Below are 22254 nucleotides of genomic sequence, written 5' to 3' on the forward strand. Positions count from 1 at the left end.
TTTTTTTCTGTCATACATATGACACTTCTATGACGACGTGGTGGGCTCCTACTTCTATGACGACGTGGTGGACCTGTTTGACAGAAAATGGGCTTTTCGTCCTGGGCGGGCTGGAGACGTAGCTGCATGACATTGTTTGGGCCGTCCAGGACGGAAAAAACCGTGGTAGAAGCGAGGGGGAGGAAAATTTCGGGGAGTTCCCGGTTACGGTGGGAGGTCGGGGGCCGAGCGATGCGCGTTTCTCTCATACACGTACACGTGTGTGTGCGAGCCGTTGGCTCTAACTGAACCCGAGCGAGGGGTTGGGCTCTAACTGAACCCGAGCGATTGCACTGCAGGCTACGCGTTACTGAACCCAAGCGATCGATCAATGGCTGTTAACTGAACCTGATCGAGTGATTCCTTCGCTACTGCTGCTAACTGAAGCCGATCGATGGGATGAACAGTGAGCGTTGCTGTCGGCGTTCTGGGAACGGGGGTCCCCAGACTTGCCTGCCTGCGGCCTGCGGCGTGGCTCAAGTGGGGGCCCAGCGCGGCCCATCTTCATCAGCTCAAGCTCAAAACCCTCGCGAGGGGCCAAGCCTCGCGGGGCGGACTACATGAAGCTTGCTTAGGAGCGGCCTCATCAGGCAGGCTCGCGAGGAGGCGGAGAGATCAAGGCAGGGGTACCTCGCAAGGAGCCCGTGATGCAAGCCATGACGAATCAAGACCAGGCGGGCGCCAGGCGGGTGCCGGCCTGCGCAGTGTCCTTGTTTCCCTTTCGGTGCAAAGGGGGCAAGCACAGGCCAAGGCATCAGGCAAAAGTTACCATTCTGGTGCAACGACACCAAGACCAGCCGGACGGCAGGACGGAGGTCGCTGTGGAGCCCAAGACGGCGTCATCTCCAGTGCTTTTGGTAGTCGAAGACCACCTTTGGTCAGGATAACTTGTACTAGATGTTCCCCTTCAAAATGGCCAATTGTTGGCGCCCTTGCCGCTCATTATTTGGGAAGAGGCCCAGGGCCTCTATAAATAGAGCTAGCCACCACAGATTAAAAATAATCGGATCGCAGCTAGACCGAATCAAATAGAGAGACCAAGTAGAATACACCGCACCAGCTCAAGAACACCCCTTGCGAGGCTGTTCTTCCTCTGTACTGTTCATGTTCAGCCCTGAGGCAATCCACCACACCACACACTGGAGTAGGGTATTACACCACAACGGTGGGCCGAACCAGTATAAATCTCGTGTCCTTTGTGTTGTTCATCGTTTCCTTCTTAGATCACGCGAGGAGATCTGACGTTGATCGGTAGGGGAGAGATCTCCGCGCGCACCCCAGTGTTCGAACCTCAAGGGTCTACCGGAGCCCGAAATCCGAAATTTGGCGTGCCAGGTAGGGGTGTGCCGGAGTTCTCCCTTCCGACGACCTGCTCTCCACCAACATCACGTTTCGTCCCCATGGCGGACAACATGCCACCCGCTCCGGCGATAGATGCCGGCACTGGGGCCAGGGGGCTCCAGTCCTTGGCCCCCACCTTGCGACAGGTGCAGTGGCCGCGCAAGTTCAAGCCCGAGATGCCGCCGTGCTACAATGGCGCGACGGACCCGCTGGTTTTTCTGCTGGCGTACGAGGAGGCCGTCCTTAGAGCTGGGGGCGACGACCGGGTGATGGCCAACTGGCTACCCATGGCCCTCACCGGCGTCCCGCGCATGTGGCTCCTCCATCTGCCGACGGCTTTTGTGACCTCCTGGGAGGATCTGCGCGACCTCTTCCTTGCCCGTTTTGCCGCACCAGCGCCGCCCGTCGTCGCAGCTCTCCTGGGTGGCTCCCAGGCACCACCCTCGAGCCATCACATCAAGCCGTTCACCCGCCGGATCAGCACCACCCCAAGCACCGAGAAGCCCCCCCGGGCTGGTGGCGCCCGAGGCTGATCTAACCTTCAGCTCGGATGATCACCCCTTCAACCCCGCCGGTTCGGGCGCGCTCCCGATGTTGTGCACCCCCACCATCTGCCACGTGGCCGTCACCAGGACCCTCATCGACGGTGGCGCCGGCCTCAACGTGCTCTCGGTGGAGGCCTTCAGCCTCCACATACCACCGGAGCAGCTCCGACCCAGCAGGCCTTTCTCGGGCGTCGGAGTCGGTTCCACCACCTCCCTGGGACAGATCCGCCTCCCAGTTACTTTCGGCACCTACGACAACTTCCGCATGGAGCTGATCGACTTCGACATCGCCCCCATCGGCCTCCCCTACAATGCCATCCTCGGCTATACGGCCATGGCCCGGTTCATGGCAGCAACTCACCCGGCGTACAACCTCATGAAGATGCCCGGGACCAGCGACGTCCTCATCGTGTTAGGAGATACAAGGGATGCGCTACTGGTGCTCCAGCTCGCTTTCAAGACAGCCGCGGTGGCGCAGCCCGCCAACACCGACGCCCTTGAGCCTAAGGGGGCTACGCTGGCTAAAAAGAAGCAGCTATTCACTCAAGACAAGGCGCAAACCAAGCAAGTATCGGTCGACGAGGATGGGACCACTGACGCCACCTTCACCATAGGAGCCAACCTCGAGCCCGAGTAGGAGAAGGCCCTGGTGAGGCTCCTGCGCACGAACAAGAAGGTGTTCGCATGGGAACCTGATCAGTTAGCAGGGGTCCCGAGGAGTGTGATTGAGCATCACCTCAACGTATGCCCCAACGTGCGTCCCATGAAGCAGAAGGCAAGGCGACAGTCCACTGAGAAACAAGCTTTCATCGTTCAAGAAACCCGGAAACTGGAGGCGGCAGGGGTTATCCACGAGGTCCGCTACCCTGATTGGCTGGCTAATCCGGTCGTTGTGCCGAAAAAGGGAGGAAAGGAGCGCATGTGTGTCGACTTCACCAACCTCAACAAAGCCTACCCATAGGATCCATTTCCGCTCCCCCGCATTGAACAGATAGTCGACTCCACCGCAGAGTGTGACCTATTGTGCTTCCTAGATGCCTTCTCGGGCTATCACCAGATCAAGATAGCGGTGGAAGATGTGGAGAAGACGGCTTTCCTGACCCCATGTGGAGTGTATTGCTATACCTGCATGCCATTCGGGTTGCGCAACGCAGGGGCAACCTTTCAGTGGCTGATGCACATCGCCTTGGGCCGGTAGCTCAGGAGGAACGCTGAAGCCTACGTCGACGACATTGTGGTGAAGTCTCGGGAGGCAAAAACCCTGATACAGGACCTGGAAGAAACCTTTGCGAGCCACAACGAAGTGGACCTACGACTCAAGCCGGAGAAGTGCGTGTTTGGAGTCCCCTTAGGCAAGCTCCTGGGTTTCCTCGTGTCCCACAGGGGCATCGAGGCCAACCCATAGAGGGTCAAGGCGGTTCAGGACATGAGCCCACCAAGGACCCTCAGGGAAATGCAGAAGCTTACCGGGCGTGTAAGACGCTGGGGCGTTTCATCTCCAAGCTAGGGGAACGAGCGCTGCCCTTCTTCAAGCTGATGAAGAAGAAGGGCCCCTTCAAATGGACTGAAGAGGCCGATAAGTCATTTCAAGACCTCAAGAGGTACCTCACCAGCCCGCCAGTGATGGTAGCTCCGCGTCCTCAGGAGCCCCTGGTGCTCTACCTTGCGGCCACCCCCTACTTCGCTAGCGCAGCCCTGGTGGCGGTCAGGGAGGAGCACCGAGCCAAGGCCGCATCAACCACCCGAACTGAAGCAGAGCAAAGACAGGAGGGCCTCGCGAAGGCCACGACCGCAGCCGGAAAGGAATAGCTGCAGCAGGAGAGCACACACGAAGCAGGAGAGGCCTCATCAAGCGACCAAGCGCTGGGGGCTCCGTCATCTCCGGAGACATCTTAGCCTCAGGAGGACGCAAGCTACGCCACCGCCCTCAACCTCGTCGAGCATCCCGTGTACATCGTCAGCACGGTGCTACGAGACGCAAGGGCGCGGTACCCCATGCCTCAAAAACTCCTCCTCGCGCTATTAGTGGCCTCACGCAAGCTGCGGCACTACTTCCAAGGCCATCCCATCAAAGTCGTCTCAGCATACCCCTTGGAAAGGGTACTCAGGAGCCCCAACTCGGCTGGAAGGGTTGCTGAATGGAACATTGAACTACAGGCATTTCAGCTAGAATTCAGTGCGACCAGAGTCATCAAGGGAGCCGCGCTGGCAGATTTCGTGGTAGAATGGAGAGAAGCACCGAGTCACGAGGCAGGCGAAGACTGATCACTTTCCCCTGGAAGTGAAGCACCGGACGGCTTGGTCATGTACTTTGATGGGGCGTTCTCCCGACACGGCACGGGAGCTGGCGCGGTGCTCGTATCTCCTACCCAGGACAAACTCTACTATGCCATACAACTCTGCTTTCAGCACGGAGAAAAGGTCTCCAACAACATAGCAGAGTACGAAGGCCTGATAGCAGGCTTGAGGGCCGCAATCTCCTTAGGGGTGAAGCGCCTCATCATCAAGGGCGATTCGCAGCTCCTCATCAACTTCTCCAACAAGATATACGAGCCAAAGGATGAGCACATGGAATCCTACCTCGCTGAGGTCCGCAAGATGGAGAAACAGTTCTGGGGGCTGGAGTTGCAGCATGTGCCTCGTGGCACCAATCAGGAGGCTGGCGACATCTCCAAGAGGGCATCTAGGAGGCTCCCTCAGGAGCCTGTCGTCTTCAAGGAGCAGCTCTTCAAACCCTCGGCGGTGCCGTCACTGTCGAGCACGACGCAACCAACGGAGGAGCTCCCTCAGCCACCTGCCTCAGGAGCCCCGGTTTGCGGCCTGTCCTCAGGGGCACGTCTGCTCCTGGCGTTGCAGCCTCAGGAAGGATGTTGGATTCCGGAGCTCAAGAACTACTTGATGCAAGGGACCCTGCTAGAGAACAAGGAGGAAGCGGAGCGTGTGGCGCGGCAGGGCACGGCTTATTACATCAAGGATGGCGAGCTCTACAGGAAGCGACCAAATGATGTGTCCTTGCATTGCATCTCGGGCGCTAGGGGGCTATCGCTACCTCTATGTCGCTGTGGACAAATTCACCAAGTGGGCTGAGGTGGAAGCTGTCCGCACAATCCCGGCAGGCTCCGTAGTCAAGTTCATCAGGGGCCTCGTGAGCCGATTTGGGGTGCCTAATCGCATCATCACCGACAACGGTTCGCAATTCACCAGTAATCTCTTCAAAACGTACTGTGCTAACCTTGGAACGCGGATATGCTACGGCTCGGTAGCACAACCTCGGAGCAACGGCCAGGCTGAGCGAGCCAACGCGGAGGTCCTGAGGGGCCTCGTGAGCCGATTTGGGGTGCCTAATCGCATCATCACCGACAACGGTTCGCAATTCACCAGTAATCTCAAGGCCAGGACCTTCAAGAAGAAGCTGGAGGCCTGCGGCAGGGGCTGGTACGACGAGCTCCATTCCGTGTTGTGGTCAATCCGCACAACTGCGACCAAGCCGACTGGCGAGACCCCGTTCTTCCTCGTCTACGGAGCAGAGGTTGTTCTCCCTCATGAGGTCAGGCGTCGTTCTGCACGGGTCCTGGCGTTCGATGAGACGCAGCAGGAAGCCATGCAGGGGACGGATCTCGTGCTGGGGGAGGAACGCCGTCGAGAAGCCGCTCTACCGGCGGCAATGTATCAACAGGCGCTAGGAGGATACCACTGCCGCAACATCCGCCCCAGAACTCTTGAGGTAGGGGATCTCGTGCTCAGGCGGGTTCTCTCCAGGGAGGGGCTGCACAAGCTCTCTCCCATGTGGGAGGGCCCGTTCAAGGTTGTTCATGTTTCTAGGCCAGGCTCCGCGCGCTTGGATACCCCGGAGGGGGTAGCCATCCAGAACGCGTGGAACATTCAGCATCTCCGGAGGTTTTATCCCTAAGCGAGGCCTAGCGCGTGGAAAAGGCCCAGTGCCTGGAAAAGGCCAAGTGCCTGTGAAGAAGGCGAACGCCTGTGAAGCTGTTGCATTTTGGGAAAGGCCCGGTGCCTGTGAAGAAGGCGAACGACTGTGAAGCTGTCGCATTTTGGGAAAGGCCCGGTGCCTTTGAAGAAGGCGAACGCCTGTGAAGCTGTCGCATTTTGGGAAAGGCCAGGTGCCTGTGAAGAAGGCGAACGCCAGTGAAGCTGTCACATTTTGAGAAAGGACCGGTGCCTGTGAAGAAGGCCAATGCCTGTGAAGCTCGCCGCCCGTGACACTCTCACGTAATAATGAGTGGGGTTGTACATGCCCCGGAGTCTCTGGAGTGCCGCCCTCGGGCCTCGGGGGCTCCCGCCCACGCCCAGTGGCAGCACTTAGCTCCACGGTGGTGAGAAGACGTCGAAGACTAGAATAGGTGCCGAACGCGGCTTTTTCATTTGCTTTCTGTAGTTGGCTTGTTCGTTCTTGTTTGAAGTTTTACTGAAGCTGTTGCCATCCCAGGCTTGCGACTCTTTGTCTTTTTCACTCGCTTGACCCATTTCCTCTCGCACGAGTCTCGCGAGGGAGGTTTGTGGGCGCCCTCGCGAGTGTTTTCTGCCCCGACCGTTTGGAGTTTTTCCTGTCGGAGTCCTCTGCGGGAGCACCCCTCCCAGTCCGTGCCTCACGGGCATCGCGACACGAGCGCGGAACGTGGGCCGATCGCCTCCACAACCGAGACCAGAAGTTACCCCTCCTGCTGGTCTTTGCAGGGCAAGAAACGCATGGCGAGGCCTCGGCCTCGGGAGGCGAGGACCACATCAAGCACCACCAAGCTAAAATAATCCCCGCGCGCGGGCATACGACACGGAAACACAGCACAGAAATAGCAAGGCAGTGCGATAATTAACAGCAACGGTTCTCACATGCCCCCATGGGGCCTTGTGTTTCCTTCTCTTTTTGCGCAGGAAAAGAAGAAAAACAAAATAGGCACGACTTGTCCGGCACCAACTTGCGGCTAAAGCTCGAGCTGCTTCTGGGGCTCAGGCGGATCCCTCCTCTCGCTTCACCGGGGCACGACGGTGTGCTGACCCGGTACCTTCACCAGGCGAGCACGATGGCGCGGAGGCTGGTCGCGGCCACCGCTGGAGGAGCTGCTGCCCGAGGGAGAGTCGCCAAAGCTTGGCTAGCCTCGAGCACCGCCGCCTGTACGCCTGTCGCCGCCTTCATCCCGGTCAATACCGGGGCTGGGCAGGCGGCCACGGTCATCATCTTCGGGGCAGCACCCAACGCGGCGACCGTCTTCCCCAAACACCCTCATGTAGAGGGTGGCGTCGCCATCGAACTTCAAGTGCAGGGTACACCGCTGGCACAAGCCACGTGCACGGGCAAACGTTTGCCAGCCACGGGTCAGGGCCCCGTTCCCAGAAGCGGAGACCTCAAGCGAAACCCAGGAGGCCCTGCTACAACAACCATCTGCCTGGAGCCAGAAGCCGCACTGGGCGCTGTCCGGCAACTCACCTACGAAGAAACGGGGGAGCTGGAGCCAGCTGCTGGTCGGGTCCGCCGACCACACGAGAAACTCCGGCAACACTTCCGCTGAGTGGAAGCGCCGTCTGGGGGGCCGTGCGATCACGGCATGCCTCCCCTCGGCAGCCGGGCGCTCACCACCGCGCAGGGCGCCGCCTCCGTGGTCGCGGGAAGCCACCGCGTGGATCGCGGGATGCTTGCGAGGGCGACCTCGGCTGCGCTTGGCCGGGGAGGAGTCAGGCCCTGCCTGGCGGGCCTTCCCTTTCTCCGCGGTAGCGAACATCTTCGGAGCCATGGGAACGGCGTGTAGCCAAGAAGAAGGAAAGAAGTAGCAGGAAGGAATGGACTGAAGGGGCTCACGCATTCCCGTACTTATAGCCGGAGAAGGCCAACCACCGAGCACCACGATCGCAGGTAATCATGACCCGTTTCTCTGCATGCAGGGACTTGTCAAGTCGTGTAGTTGCCAAGGCATCGTGGGAAGCGCAGACACCCACGTCCAATCAATCGCCATGCGGCACCCAAGGCCGCAGGCTTTTGGGGCCCGCGGCGCTTCGTGCTTGCCCCTTCTCTTCTCTGCTAAGCCAAGCCCGTGCGCGCCTTGGGCCCGGGGCTACTGTCGGTGTTCTGGGAACGGGGGTCCCAAGACTTTCCTGCCTGCGGCCTGCGGCATGGCTCAAGTGGGGGCCCAGCGCAGCCCATCTTCATCAGCTCAAGCTCAAGACCCTCGCGAGGGGCCAAGCCTCGCGGGGCGGACTACAGGAAGCTTCCTTAGGAGCGGCCTCATCAGGCAGGCTCGCGAGGAGGCGGAGAGATCAAGGCAGGGGTACCTCGCGAGGAGCCCGTGACGCAAGCCATGACGAATCAAGACCAGGTGGGCGCCGGCCTGCGACGTGTCCTTGTTTCCCTTTCGGTGCAAAGAGGGCAAGCATAGGCCAAGGCATCAGGCAAAGGTTACCATTCTGGTGCAACAAGACCAAGACCAGCTAGATGGCAGGACGGAGGTCACTGTGGAGCCCAAGACGGCGTCATCACTAGTGCTTTTGGCAGTCGAAGTCCACCTTTGGTCAGGATAACTTGTACTAGATGTTCCCCTTCAAAATGGCCAATTGTTGGCGCCCTTGCCGCTCATTATTTGGGAAGAGGCCCAGGGCCTCTATAAATAGAGCTAGCCACCACAGAGTAAAAAAGATCAGGTCGCAGCTAGACCGAATTAGATAGAGAGACCAAGTAGAATACACCGCACCAGCTCAAGAACACCCCTCGCGAGGTTGTTCTTCCTCTGTACTGTTCATCTTCAGCCCCTGAGGCAATCCACCACACCACACACTGGAGTAGGGTATTACACCACAGCGGTGGCCTGAACCAGTATAAATCTCGTGTCCTTTGTGTTGTTCATCGCATCCTATTTAGATCATGCGAGGAGATCGGACATAGATCGGTAGGGGAGAGATCTCCGCGCGCACCCCAGTGTCCGAACCTCAAGGGTATGCCGGAGCCCAAAATCCGACAGTTGCGGGGGGGGGGGGGGGGGGGGGGTTGGATGAACAGTGAGCGGTGGCGTTGCCTCTGGATGAACAGGACCCCGTGGTGTGGTGGAGGGCTGGATGACCAGTAGACGGTGGAGGGGTGCCCGTGGAGGGGTGGATGAACAGGACCCCGTGGTGTGGAGGGCTGGATGAACAGCACACGGTGGAGGGTGCCCATTGGAGGGGTGGTTGAACAGGACCCCGTGGTGTGGAGGGCTGGATGAACAGTAGACAGTGGAGGGGTGCCCGTGGAGGGGTGGTTGAATAGGACCCCGTGGTGTGGAGGACTGGATGAACAGTAGACGGTGGAGGGGTGGTTGAACAGTAGTCGGTGGAGTAGCGCGCGGTGGAGGCTGGATGAACAGGAGCCCGTGGAGGCTGGAGGAGGCCGACGGTCGAGATGAATAGTATCTCGTGGAGTCCCGTTTTGCGGTACGCCACACCCCTCCCGATGAACAGGACCCCCGTTTCGACCGTAGCGCTCTAACACAAGTCTGTTTCCTCTGTTTTGCGGTACGCCACAGCCCTCCCGATCAACAGGACCCCCCTTTCGAACGTAGGAGGTCCGTTTCCTCCGTTTTGCAGTACGCCACACCCCTCCCGATCAACAGGACCCCCGTTTCGACCGTAGGAGGTCCGTTTCCTCCGTTTTGCGGTATGCCACACCCCTCCCGATGAACAGGACACCGTTTCGAACGTGGCCGGTCGAACACAAGGCCGTTTCCTCCGTTCTGCGGTACGCCAGGCCTCGTTCCATCACCTGTTCCGTCCAAGCCCTCTCATGAACACGACGCATTCCATTGCCTCCCCATGAACACGACGACGACGCTGTTTCTCCGTTCCGACCCAGCCATGTACACGAGCCCTCGCCGTACGTATGCGCGAGTAGGCATTCGAGACCCCGCCCATGTGTACACATACGTGGCCGTATTTTCTTTCTTGCACCCTGACCGATGTATGTACGTGTACATGCTACGTGCGCGCCTCTACATCGACCAATATATATGTATGTACACGTTCACGCCAGAATGACAACGCTACGTACGCTTCGACCAGGTGGGTCCCGACTATCAGGCACTTCCTTGCGTGCAAAGATGTAGCTGGTGGGTCCCAACAGTTGGGGAGGCTAATCATTTTGTTTTTATTGCCCGGACGCACTTTCTTGCGTGCGAAGGTGTAGCTGGTGGGTCCCAGCAGTCAGGGGGAAACGTTTTTTCGCGAAATACGGTGGCCCGTCCGGTGGGTCCCCGCTGTCAGGTGGAGGAATAATTATTTTGCACATAATAAGGAGGCACTTCCTTTCTGCGGCCGTGGACCTAGCTGTCAGCCTCTCCACGTACAGTCCATGTCCGATGGAAGTCGTTCCTTGACCACGCTGCGCCGAGAGCACCAGGGCGGTGGACGAGGCGAGGCCTAGGAAGGGGACGACGGGGAGTCGGGGAAGACGCAGCAGTGGAAGCCCACGCGGAGAGGAGTACGAGGGTTCACTGGTTCAGCTGTGGTGTGAGGCTGCCGTCGCCGCAGGGCCTGGCCAGTGGTGGGAATAGTAGGGGGCCGTGAGGCCTCCGCGGCAGCACAGTCGGCCATGGGAGGCAGGAGCATGCGGCAAGACCGGCGCTGCTTTGGGCGGCTGGAGCAAGAAGACCAGAGGTTGAAGAAGCACTACGGCCGTTGGATGGACATCGTACGGTCACTGGCGCTAGAATCGTTCATATTGACTAAAGTTGACAAAGGCCCCCGTCCCAGTCAACTTAGTAGGCCCACAAGTTAGCCTCCCACCATGGTGGGTCCCAGCTAGCAGGGGGAGTATTCATTTTGTGTGCGTAATAAGGAGGCACTTCCGGTGGGTCTGAGCTGACAGCGGGGGGAACGTTTTTTCGCAAAATACGCTGGCCCGTCCGGTGGGTCCGGGAAGTCAGGGGGGAAACATTTTTTTCGCGAAATAAGGTGGCACGTCCGTTGGGTCCCTGCTGTAATGTGGAGAAATAATTATTTTGCGCGTAATAAGGAGGCACTTCCTTGCGGCCGGCTGGACCCAGCTGTCAGCCTCTCCACGTACAGTACTCTTCCGATGGAAGTCGGTCGTTGACCATGTTGACCACGCCGCGCCAAGAGCACTAGGGCGGTGGTATGGAAGACGGTGAGGCCTAGGAAGGGGATGACGCGGAGCCGGGGAAGACGCGGCAGTGGAAGCCTGCGCGGAGAGGAGTATGAGGGTTCACTGGTTCGGCTGCGGTGTGAGGCTGCCGTCGCCGCAGAATAACAGTGGGTGTGAGTGAGTGGTGGGATGGCCTGGCCAGCGGTGGGAGTAGTATGGGGGCGGTGAGGCCTCCACGGCAGCACAGCCGGCCACGGGAGGCAGGAGGAGGCGGCACGACCGGCGCTGCTTTGGGCGGCTGGACCAAGAAGACCAGAGGTTGAAGAAGCACTATGGCCGTTGGATGGACATCGTACGGTCACTGAAGCTAGAAACGTTTATTATTGACTAAGTTGACAAAGCCCTTGGTACGCTCCAACTATGTTTGGCCCACAGGTCAGCCTCCGAAACGGTGCGCCCCAGATGTCAGGGGGAGGAATCATTTTTTGGACGGCCGAAGCTAAGAATATCCGAGATTGAAGAAGAAGCACGATATCCATTGGATAGACATCCAACGGCCATTGCTGCTAGAACCGTGTGTTGACTATAATAAGTTGGCAAAGCCTTGCATACACGTCAATTTATTTTTTTAGGGGACGCGTCACTTAGTAGGCCCACAAGTGTGTGGCGGAGAACTTATAGCCCATTTGCGTTTTGTAAGAATGTACATTCCAATTTGGAATTCTAATGGAATTTACAATAGCCCATTTACAGTTTGTTAAAAGTACAACCCATTTTCTCGCTAGGGCAATGATTAATAATTTCAACCAACCGTTGAAGACAGAATTCAATAAAATTTCCCACATTTTGATGGGCTCCAAAATATTTTTATCCCGAAATTTCTAGTCAGATTAAATATAAATTTGTGTTACGTAAAAATCCAACGAAACATTGCACGCGCAATAATAAAAATTTAAGATTTTCAAAATCCATAAATAATATTTTATAAACTAATTTCGTGTTTGGTGCATTTTTTATAGTTACTGCCCAGTTTTTATAATTACATCCATTTTATTATTTTTTTAAAGCCCATTTTCCTGTTAAGCCTAATGCATCCCTCCTAGGAAAGATTTGCAGCCCAGCGGGGCGGAGAATAAAAAGTTGACCTTGCCTGGGTATTCCTCAAAAAGACGTATAGCTGGGCTAGCCATTTTCATCTTGAAAAAATTAGTATCTGGGCTGGATATCTGGCCTGGGCTAGACGGGCACAGCCCGCCCAGTTAATACCCTGCTCTCCTCTGAACAACAACGAAATCATCACCAAGAAAAACACTGCAGTGCTCACGCCTCAAAAACACAAATACTGCTCGAGCTGCTTGGTCCGAGCTATAGGTCGCACCTTGTGCAATTCTCTCGTTTATATTGACTACATAGGTTGACAATGGTGTGGGACCATGATGTCAGGAAACCAGGAGAAAGAAAAAAAAATATAGTTGTACATAATAAGGAGGCACTTGCGTACGTACGGCTATGGCCCTAGTGGGTCCCTAGTGTCATCCAGTCAAAATAAAGTCATCTCCTGAATCCTCATGTTCGTTGACGATGGTAACAATGCTTGGCGCCACGGCGAGCGCAACAACTCGAAGGACAACGGAGAGGGCCTCGCAGGCCCTACGGATGGTCTGATACAGCGCTTGCTACTCATTCAGGAAACCAGGATCATCGGACACCTATGAGCACCTTCGAGAAAATGAGACGGCATGAAACGGTAAGGCCGCGCTTGGGAGCTCTGGTTTATTTCAAACCTGTATTAACATACAAGTGTAATTTACTCGTCATCGAAAACAACGCGTAAAATACAGGCGTAATGAAACCAAGGGCCCGAGGTCTGTAAGTAAAACCGGCGGGTTACGCGTGTAATTTGGGAGACCAGTGTATATTTTATGAGCACTGCTATATGGACGACATTTCCAGACGATACATGCACGACGTGCATATCATGCCATCCATGGGCAAGGCTGAAACAGCAGCTAACGGCTGGATTAGCAATCGTCCGAGTGTCGTTCAGCGTTTTTATCGTGTGTCAAGTACTTCCGATATTTTACTAGTCGAAATCGACCAACCAAGCACCTTCGCCCGAGACCATCTGCTTTAATTTACAAGCGTCAGTTTTACAAGCGGTTTTGGTTGGAAAATGACGATCCAATCACGGCCTAATATCATGAGTTGGTCGGAAGATCATATGGTTTCACGTCTAACCTACCCGACTTGTCGTATAGGCTATGAATGAAACATCAGACGATGCACTTCTTAAGCACGAAAACAATAGAAGAGGATGATCTTCTTAACAAGCAAATCACTGGCATTAGATCGACATGCAAAACAATACGAAGCATTATTCTCAGGAGGCACGGTGAACAACTCGTGATGCAGCATACCACAACATTCCAAGCTCAACTTTGCAATCAAATACATAGACAATATTCAGAACAAACTCTTAACACATGAATATCTCAGCAGAGTAACTATTTACTTCTAAACTGAACACAAGAATAGGAAAAAACACTCGACGCTGCTCACAGCAAGGGCGTCCCACTTAAAAATATCAAATGCATGTCTTCTGGCTAACATCAATGAGCAAATTTTTACAAGGTTTTCCAATTCCAATATATTAAACTAACGTCTTCTTGCTAACATCAATGATTAAACTTTGACAAGCTTTTCCCATTCAAAATATGTAATTCCTATGATCGTGGAGTCCTGTCGCTTGTTGCTAACATCAATGATTAAACTTTTACAAGATTTTCCCATTCAAAATATGTAATGCCTATGATCGTGGAGTCCTGTCGCTTCTTGTACTTGTTTGGGCACTTCTTTCCCAGGGCACTCCACGTGTTGTTAACTTGCTAATGGTCTCTGCAGACTATTCATGTCACCGGTGTCTAATATTTATGGCACCGGCTGTAGCAATGGAGCCATTTGGTGCCAAACTAAGAAAAGGTGAAATTGGCACCTCTTTTGGCCTACATAGTGGAAGGCCTAATACTCTGTAAAGCTTCTTGGTCATTCCTTCTGTAATATAGCGCAAACAATGACTGCTTCTTTCTGCAAAGTGGAACGACCAACTGGACCCAGTAATGCAGCAGTTTGCCTTGGACACATTGGCTCCTTTTGTGTAGTTGAACTAAAATCGAAGTCGGAATAAAACCGAGCTTTAATTTTGATATCCCTGTAAGCAACAAATGGTATAAGGGAAACAATTACTGAGAAATAATGGTTGATGACTTGTACTCCTAGAAGAAAAACATCTACTGATCTACCTTATCTTAATGGGAAATAAAGCAGGAGAGTAGCAATTCTCAATCAGTGTGATTCATTAATATTAACTGAGACATTATCTTAACAATGCCTTATTTCAAGATGTATAAAGCACGAAAAAGCAGAAAAGTATCATTCCTAAAACAATGCGACTGATTCATTTTAACAGAGATATTATCTTAACAATACCTTGGTTAAACATTTAGAAAGAACTACAGAGCAGGATAGTACCATTTGTAAAATACTGTAAGTCTATAACTGATATATAATAACAGAGACATTATCTGAACAATACATTTCTTAAACATGTACTCCGGTCGATCCCTAACAGAAATGGTACTCCTGCCGATCCCTAACAAGTGTTTGCAGTTTTGAACTAAGATTCAGTTAATTCAGAAGAAGGTCGGTACTGACCATTCAAGACCAAGACTCGAAACAACTCGTGAGGAATATCTCAAAGAGATCTCAACACATATATGGAAATCCAGTCTCATTTTGTGCAGTTCCACCAAAATTAAGCGAAGAAAAATATTGCAATAGCAACAAGTTGAAAAGATATCCCTGTTTTAACAGAGGCAAAAAAGGAATCAATTACTGGCCAATAAAGGAGGATGAAACATGCGGGCACAAAAATGGTAATCCCGCCAATCCCTAACAAGTGCTGCAATTTTGAACTAAGATTCAGTAGTTAATTAATTCTGAGAGTGGCATTGCTTAATTTTCCCGGTGGCATTAGATTAACGAAAAGCATAAACAGTTCCAGGGTAGAGTGGGCGCAACAACAGTATGTGCTTCCATCTACTTATAAAGGGGGTGATGCAGAGTTTGTTGTAACAAAGCAACAAGCATCATGTCTGGGTTGGTTCCATTTTTGTTCACTACTTAATGGGAAAAGACATCAATACAATAGCTTCAATTCAACATTTATTTAAAACAGTACCAATACAAGTAGCACAACATCTCAGAGCACACTGCACAATCATGTGGATGAAGGCATGTACTGACCTTTCATGAGACCGACAACGATAAAATACGAATCTGCCAACACGAATAGGAAATCCAATCTCGTTTTGTGCAGTTGCACTGAAATCAAGCAAAGTGTTTCGCGTAGCGAAGCAAAATGTCGCAATAGCAACAAGTTGAATAGATATCCCTGTATAAACAGAGGCAAAAAGGAATCAATTACTGGCTAATAAAGGAGGATGAAACATGCGGCCACAAAAATGGTAATCCCGCCAATCCCTAACAAGTGTTGCAGTTTTGAAATAAGATTCAATAGTTAATTCTGAGAGTGGCATCAATTACTGTCTTATAAAGGGGGTGATGCTGAATTTTTTGTAACAAAACAACAAGCATCATGTCTTGGTTGGTCCAATTTTTGTTCACTACTTAATGGGAAAAGACAGCAATACAATAGCTTCAATTCATCATTTATTTAAAACAGTACCAGTACAAGTAGCATAGAATCTCAAAACACATTGCACGATCATGTGGATGAAGGCAAGTACCAACCTGTCATGACGCACACAAGATCATGTACGAATCTGCCAACACGAATAGGAAATCCAATCTCGTTTTGTGCAGTTGCACGGAAATCAAGCAAAGTGTTTCACGTAGCGAAGCAAAATGTCACAATAGCAACAAGTTGAATAGATATCCCTGTATAAATAGAGGCAAAAAAGGAATCAATTACTGGCTAATAAAGGAGGATGAAACATGCGGCCACAAAAATGGTAATCCCGCCAATCCCTAACAAGTGTTGCAGTTTTTAAATAAGATTCAGTAGTTAATTCTGAGAGTGGCATCAATTACTGGCTTATAAACGGGGTGATGCTGAATTTGTTGTAACAAAGCAACAAGCATCATGTCTGGGTTGGTCCCATTTTTGTTCACTACTTAATGGGAAAATACAGCAATACAATAGCTTCAATTCATCATTTATTTAAAACAGTACCAATACAAGTAGCACAGCATCTCAAAGCACACTGCACAATCATGTGGATGAAGGCCTGTACTGACCTTTCATGAGACGACCAACATAAAGTACGAATCTACCAACACGAATAGGAAATCCAATCAAGTTTTGTGCAGTTGCACTGAAATCAAGCAAAGTTGTCGGTGTGACATTTAAGTTTTCTATAGCAACAAGTTGAATAGATATCCCTATTTTAAGAGGCAAAAAAGAAAACAATTACTGGCCAATAAAGGAGGATGAAACATGCGGCCACAAAAAGAAGCATCTACCTTATCTTGATGGAAAACAAAGTATAGGACAGTAGCATTTCTAAAACGGTTGCATTGATTCATATTAACAGAGAAATTCTTTTAAAACAGATCAGTAGTTAATTCTGAGATTAACAAAGAAAAATAGCTGCATGGGACATGTCAGCACCATGTGCGTCCACACCTATAAATGGGTGATGCAAAGTATGTAGCCAAGCAGCATATATGCGCTGGTCCCATATTTGTTCTCTTTGAACCACTGGTAGAAAAAGGGCCTGTTGTCCCGGTTCGTAAGGGCCTTTTGTCCCGGTTCCTGAACCGGGACTAAAGGGTCGGTACTAATGCCCTGTCCCTTTAGTCCCAGTTCAATCCAGAACCGGGACCGATGGGCCTCCACGTGGCCTGTGCGCAGAGCCTAGGCAGGAGACCCTTTGGTCCCGGTTGGTGGCAACCGGGACCAATAGGCATCCATGCGTCAGCATTTCTGTGGCTGGGGTTTTTGTTTTTTTTGAAGGGGGGGGGGGTTTGGGGGTTTTGGGGGGTTAATTTAGGTGTTTCATATATTGTGTTAGCAAGCTATAATTAATAGAGAGAAGTGTCCTTTCTTATGTCCGTGCTTGGTCGACGCTACGTACTATACATACGTATAGAGAGGACTAGACACGCTAGCTAGCTAGTAAGCAAACGAAGGAAACAGAAGATCGTCATGAACATATATGCATACAGAGAGAAGTGATATCGACCACCTCTCCTTCTCCGAGAGATTGGTCGAACAACAAGTTCTCGTATATCTATCCGACACTACCAGCTACATATATACAATAATTATCTCTTACAAATATAATCATACGGACTCATGGTCCACATAGTATTCTCCGTCTTCAGCGATTGCCGCCAATTCCTCTTGAATTGCTCGCATGCGAGCTAGTGCTAGGAGTTCATCCCGCTTCCGAAACATCTAATTTAAAGAAGGGGGTCAATACATATATATATGAATGAATGAAACTCAACACAAATGATGGTAATAAAATAAAATTGTGAATGTTGTTATTTACGTACTTCATATTGTTCGTCAGTGTAGCCCCGCTCACAGGTCGTGTGGCGGATAGACTCGCAAATGTAGTATCCACAAAAATCATTCCCTTGTTCCTGCCACAACCACTTTACAAGAAATAGAGGTCAATCAAACTAATAAGCAAGAATGCCAAATGGTATTGATGAAACTAGCGCTTGAATCAATAGGAGATGCGGAACATGCTACTATAGTACTTACTTTCGGGTGTCTAAATTGCAGCTTCTTCGGGAGTCTTGGAGCTTTTTTGGAGAATTTTTTCCAAACCCTGCCAGACAAAGAAAACAATTACTTGATATATCAGGAAATGAACAAAGTTGCTGATATGGTGGATAATGATCGATTTAAGTTACTTCTCGAGCATTTGAGTCATGTCTGCATAGTCCTGGGGATCTTTTCGTTTTGAGTCTAAGACGGTTAGTAGTCCCTGCTCAAGCTTAATCTCTAGGAGAATATAGTGGTAACTGCACACGCATGCATAACTCATCAATTACAGTACTATAACCTTGACTAATATATAAGAGAAACCGAATACGCATAAGACAGTAACACTCACTTGAAGTTGTAAGGAAAGATTATTATATCTTTGTTTTCATTTATTACCAACGATCGTAGCAAGTTGGCCTTGGTATCTGTGGCATGAAATTTAACCTGAGTTGCATCTATGAGATATGTGTTAATGAACCCAATATCACCGACTTGTCTTTTCTTCAATTCGGCGATCTTCAATCTGCATAATATATTGAGGATGATTATAAATACATGCAATGAAAAAGCTGAGCTATATAGAGAGACTTAATGACAGAAGTAGTACTACTTACAGATAGTAGCAGGTGACCGTTGTTTTATCGAGGGCCAATTGATTGAAAAACTGAAAGAAATCCTCAAATGGAATAGGCAACCGTTCAATTCCAACAAGGTCATGCTCCTTTTTAACTTTCACATACAAAGTACTCCTCCCCCCAGAGTCTCTGCAGATTTTCAAGTACCAATCATGCAATCTTCGCATCATCGTTGACAGAGATCTTTCATCTTTGACGAGAGGCTTCCCGTACTCGTATCTTTGTATCTGCACCTCCATGAAATCATAATGTACATTGTCGGGCAGGTAATTGCCAAGATTTCTATAACCGGGCACCATCCTCGGATCATTAGCGACGTTGTCACTAGGCACCTTGAGCGGGGGGCACGATTGCTTCGCTTGTTCATCGAGCTGGGCAATTTGTGTCCCAACTCGTTGTTCTTTCAGCCTTTGATCACTGACAGTACTTCCTGACCGCTCCGCTTCGGCAAATTCCTTTCCAATAATGCGCTCATAGTTTCCTTTCGGCAGAGACTTGGGTGGTTTTGTCTGGGCAGCCAGAGTGCGCTTCCCTTTCACCGGATCTACCTTCTCCTCCGGAGGTGGATGTTTCTTTGCTTTCACCCCTTCAAAGTAGTTCCTCACTTCTTCTCGTGCGATCTCGGTGTTCTCCTCCGGGGTCCTCTCGTATGGTAACTTCTGTGGAGTCTTCAGAGAAGGACCAAATCTGTATTTCCTCCCGCCTCTGGCTGTACTGCTAGACACCGGCAGAGCAGACGGAGCGGTTGTCTTCTTTACTTGCTTACGAGGCGGAGGAGAAGGACTACGACACGCCGGAGCAGCCAGAGCGGCAGCAGGTCTCTTCCGCCCTTGCTGACGAGGCGGAGAAGGAGGAGGCTGGCTGCTCATGCGCGTCGGCGCAGGCGGAGAAGGAGGCGGAGTGCCGCCACGCGCTGGAAAAGGAGCCGGTCGAGTGCCCTGATCGTCACACGCCGGAGGAGGAGGCGGAGTGCCCTGACTCGCCGGAGGAGGAGGCGGTGGAGGAGGCGGAGTGCCCTGACTTGCCGGAGGAGGAGGAGGAGGTGAAGGCGTCCAGTTCGGAAGGTTGATGAGCTCCTTCCGCCATAGGCATGGAGTCTTCAGAGCAGACCCTAGCCTAGTATCCCCTTCACCGGTAGGGTGGTCAAGTTGGAGGTCCTCAAATCCCTCCGTTATTTCATCCACCATCACCCTTACATATCCTACTGGAATCGGCCAGCAGTGAAAAGTTGCGCCGGGTTCAGTAGGATAAACAGAGCCAACAGCCGCCTTGACCTTCAAATTCATCCATTGCATCATAAGGTGGCAATTTTGAGACTCCGTGATAGCATCCACGGGATAGCTAGTAGGAGCAATCAAGGCATGCTCCAGCTGAAGCAGCTCGGTGGAAGCCCGTAGCTTCTCCGCTGAGATGGCGGGGTAGCTTCGGGGGAAGCTTCGGCAGTACGTTTGCTGCGATTTGCTTCTCGTTCCTCTATCGCTTGTACCCTTGCTTGCAGCGCCTGCATTTGGGTCTGCTGCAATTTTTTCCTCCTCTCCTGGGATTTGTAACCGCCTGCGTCTGGAAACCCAACCTTCCACGGAATGGAGCCTGGCATGGCTCGTGTCCGTCCAGGGTGCTCAGGATTCCCGAGGGCCATTGTGAGCTCGTCGTTCTCTCTGTCTGGAAAGAACGTCCCTTGCTGCGCTGCTTCGATATACTGTTGAAGCTTCCTGACTGGTATGTCCATTTGATCGTTCGTCCAAATGCACTTCCCTGTTACAGGGTCCAAGGTTCCGCCAGCCCCGAAGAACCAAGTCCGGCAACGGTCTGGCCAGTTAATTGTCTCTGGTTCGATCCCTTTATCAACCAGATCAGTCTCAGTCTTGGCCCACTTAGGCCAGGCTACGAGGTAGCCACCTGACTCCGTGCGATGGTGATGCTTCTTCTTCGCAGCATTTTGCTTGTTTGTCACCGACATCTTCATACTCTTTTCCAATGTCTTGTGGGCCACAAATGCGTGCTAGTGATCTCTGATCTTCACATATCTGCCCTTGAATTCTGGTGTCTCATTATTTTCAACAAATTTATTCAGCTCTTTCTTCCACCTCCTGAATAGTTCTGCCATCCTCTTAAGAGAAAAAGACTTGATGAATTGCTCTTTAACTGGCTTCTCTGGATCATCCTCTGGCGGTAGGGTGAAATTTGACTTCAGCTCAGTCCAAAGATCATTTTTCTGCATATCATTGACATAAGACACCTCTGGGTCTTCTGTAGCCGGCTTTAACCATTGTTGGATGCTGATCGGGATCTTGTCCCTAACCAAAACCCCGCAATGAGCAACAAATGCGCTCTTTGTCCAGAGGGGTTCAATCGGTTGGCCGTCGGGCGCGATTGCTATGGTCTCAAACTTTTCATCCAAGCTAATCTTTTTCTTCGGGCCTCGTCTCTTTACCGAAGTTGTGCTCGATCCGGAGGGCTAGAAAAAGAACAAAGACTTAATTAATATGTGTACATACCAAAACAATGAATGCATCAATTAGCTAGTCAGCAGAAGCTTAACTAATATATATACCTGGCCGGACTCAGTTCGGTCACCGGAGACGTCATCACGGTCTCCTTCTTGCACCGGCATTGGGTCACCGGAGCCGTCCTCATGGTCTCCTTCTTGAACCGGCATTAGGTCACCGGACCATCATAATCATAGCCAGCTGCTTCGAGACCATCGGTGTCATTGAGAAACAACGAGCAGATGGCATCACTTCCTCGTGCGATTATGTCCCCCAACAACTCTTCTTGTACTTCGTCTCCGGCGGTGTCCATAGTTTCTACAAATATTGACAACATGGCAATTATTATTCAAACATGACAGATGGATATATTAGTGGCAAACGTAGAACTAATATTAATTAGTGGCCTCGACGCTGCTTCTCTAGGGTTTGGGGTGGCCTCGATGCTGCTTCTCTAGGGTTTGGGGTGGCCTTGACGCTGCTTCTCTAGGGATTGGGGTGTCCTCGACAATGCTTCAAGGATAAAAAAAGAAGAGGAAGAAGAAAAAAAGAGGAGAAGAAAGAATAGAGGAGTAAGACTCCTCTATTCTTTCTTCTCCTCTGTTTTTCTTCTTCTTCCTCTTTTTTTATCGGGAACGAGGGTCGTCGAGGGTCATCGAGCGGTAGAGGAAACCCTAAATAGCAAGTATCGTGGGTGTGAGATACATTTGGCCGTCGGTGTCGGACACTGCATCCACGTCGCACAAGTGACGTGGGTGTCGAAGCCCGCGCCACTTGTGGGACGTGGATGTAGTGTCCGACACCGACGGCCACATGTATCTCACACCGACGATACTTTCTATTTAGGGTTTCCTCTACCGCTTGGCGACCCTGACCCTCGACGACCCTCATTCCCGATAAAATAAAGAGGAAGAAGAAGAAAAAAAAGAGTTCTTCTCCTCTCTTTTTTCTTCTTCTCTTCTTCTCTTTTTTTCTTCTTCTTCCTCTTTATTTTATCAGAAACGAGGGTCGTCGAGGGTCAGGGTCGCAGAACGGTAGAGAAAACCCTAAATAGCAAGTATCGTGGGTGTGAGATACATGTGGCCGTCGGTGTCGGACACTACATCCATGTCCCACAAGTGACGTGGGCGTCGAAGCCCGCGCCACTTGTGGGACGTGGATGTAGTGTCCGACACCGACAGTACATGTATCTCACACCGACGATACTTTCTATTTAGGGTTTCTCCTCTACCGCTCGGCGACCCTCGATGACCCTCGTTCCCGATAAAATAAAGAGGAAGAAGAAGAAGAAAAAAGAGTAGAAGAAAGAATAGAGGAGAAGAACTCC

This window comes from Triticum urartu, chromosome 2A, assembly GCF_056163025.1.
Source record: "Triticum urartu cultivar PI428250 chromosome 2A, HENAU_Tu73, whole genome shotgun sequence".
Taxonomy (NCBI): Eukaryota; Viridiplantae; Streptophyta; class Magnoliopsida; order Poales; family Poaceae; genus Triticum; species Triticum urartu.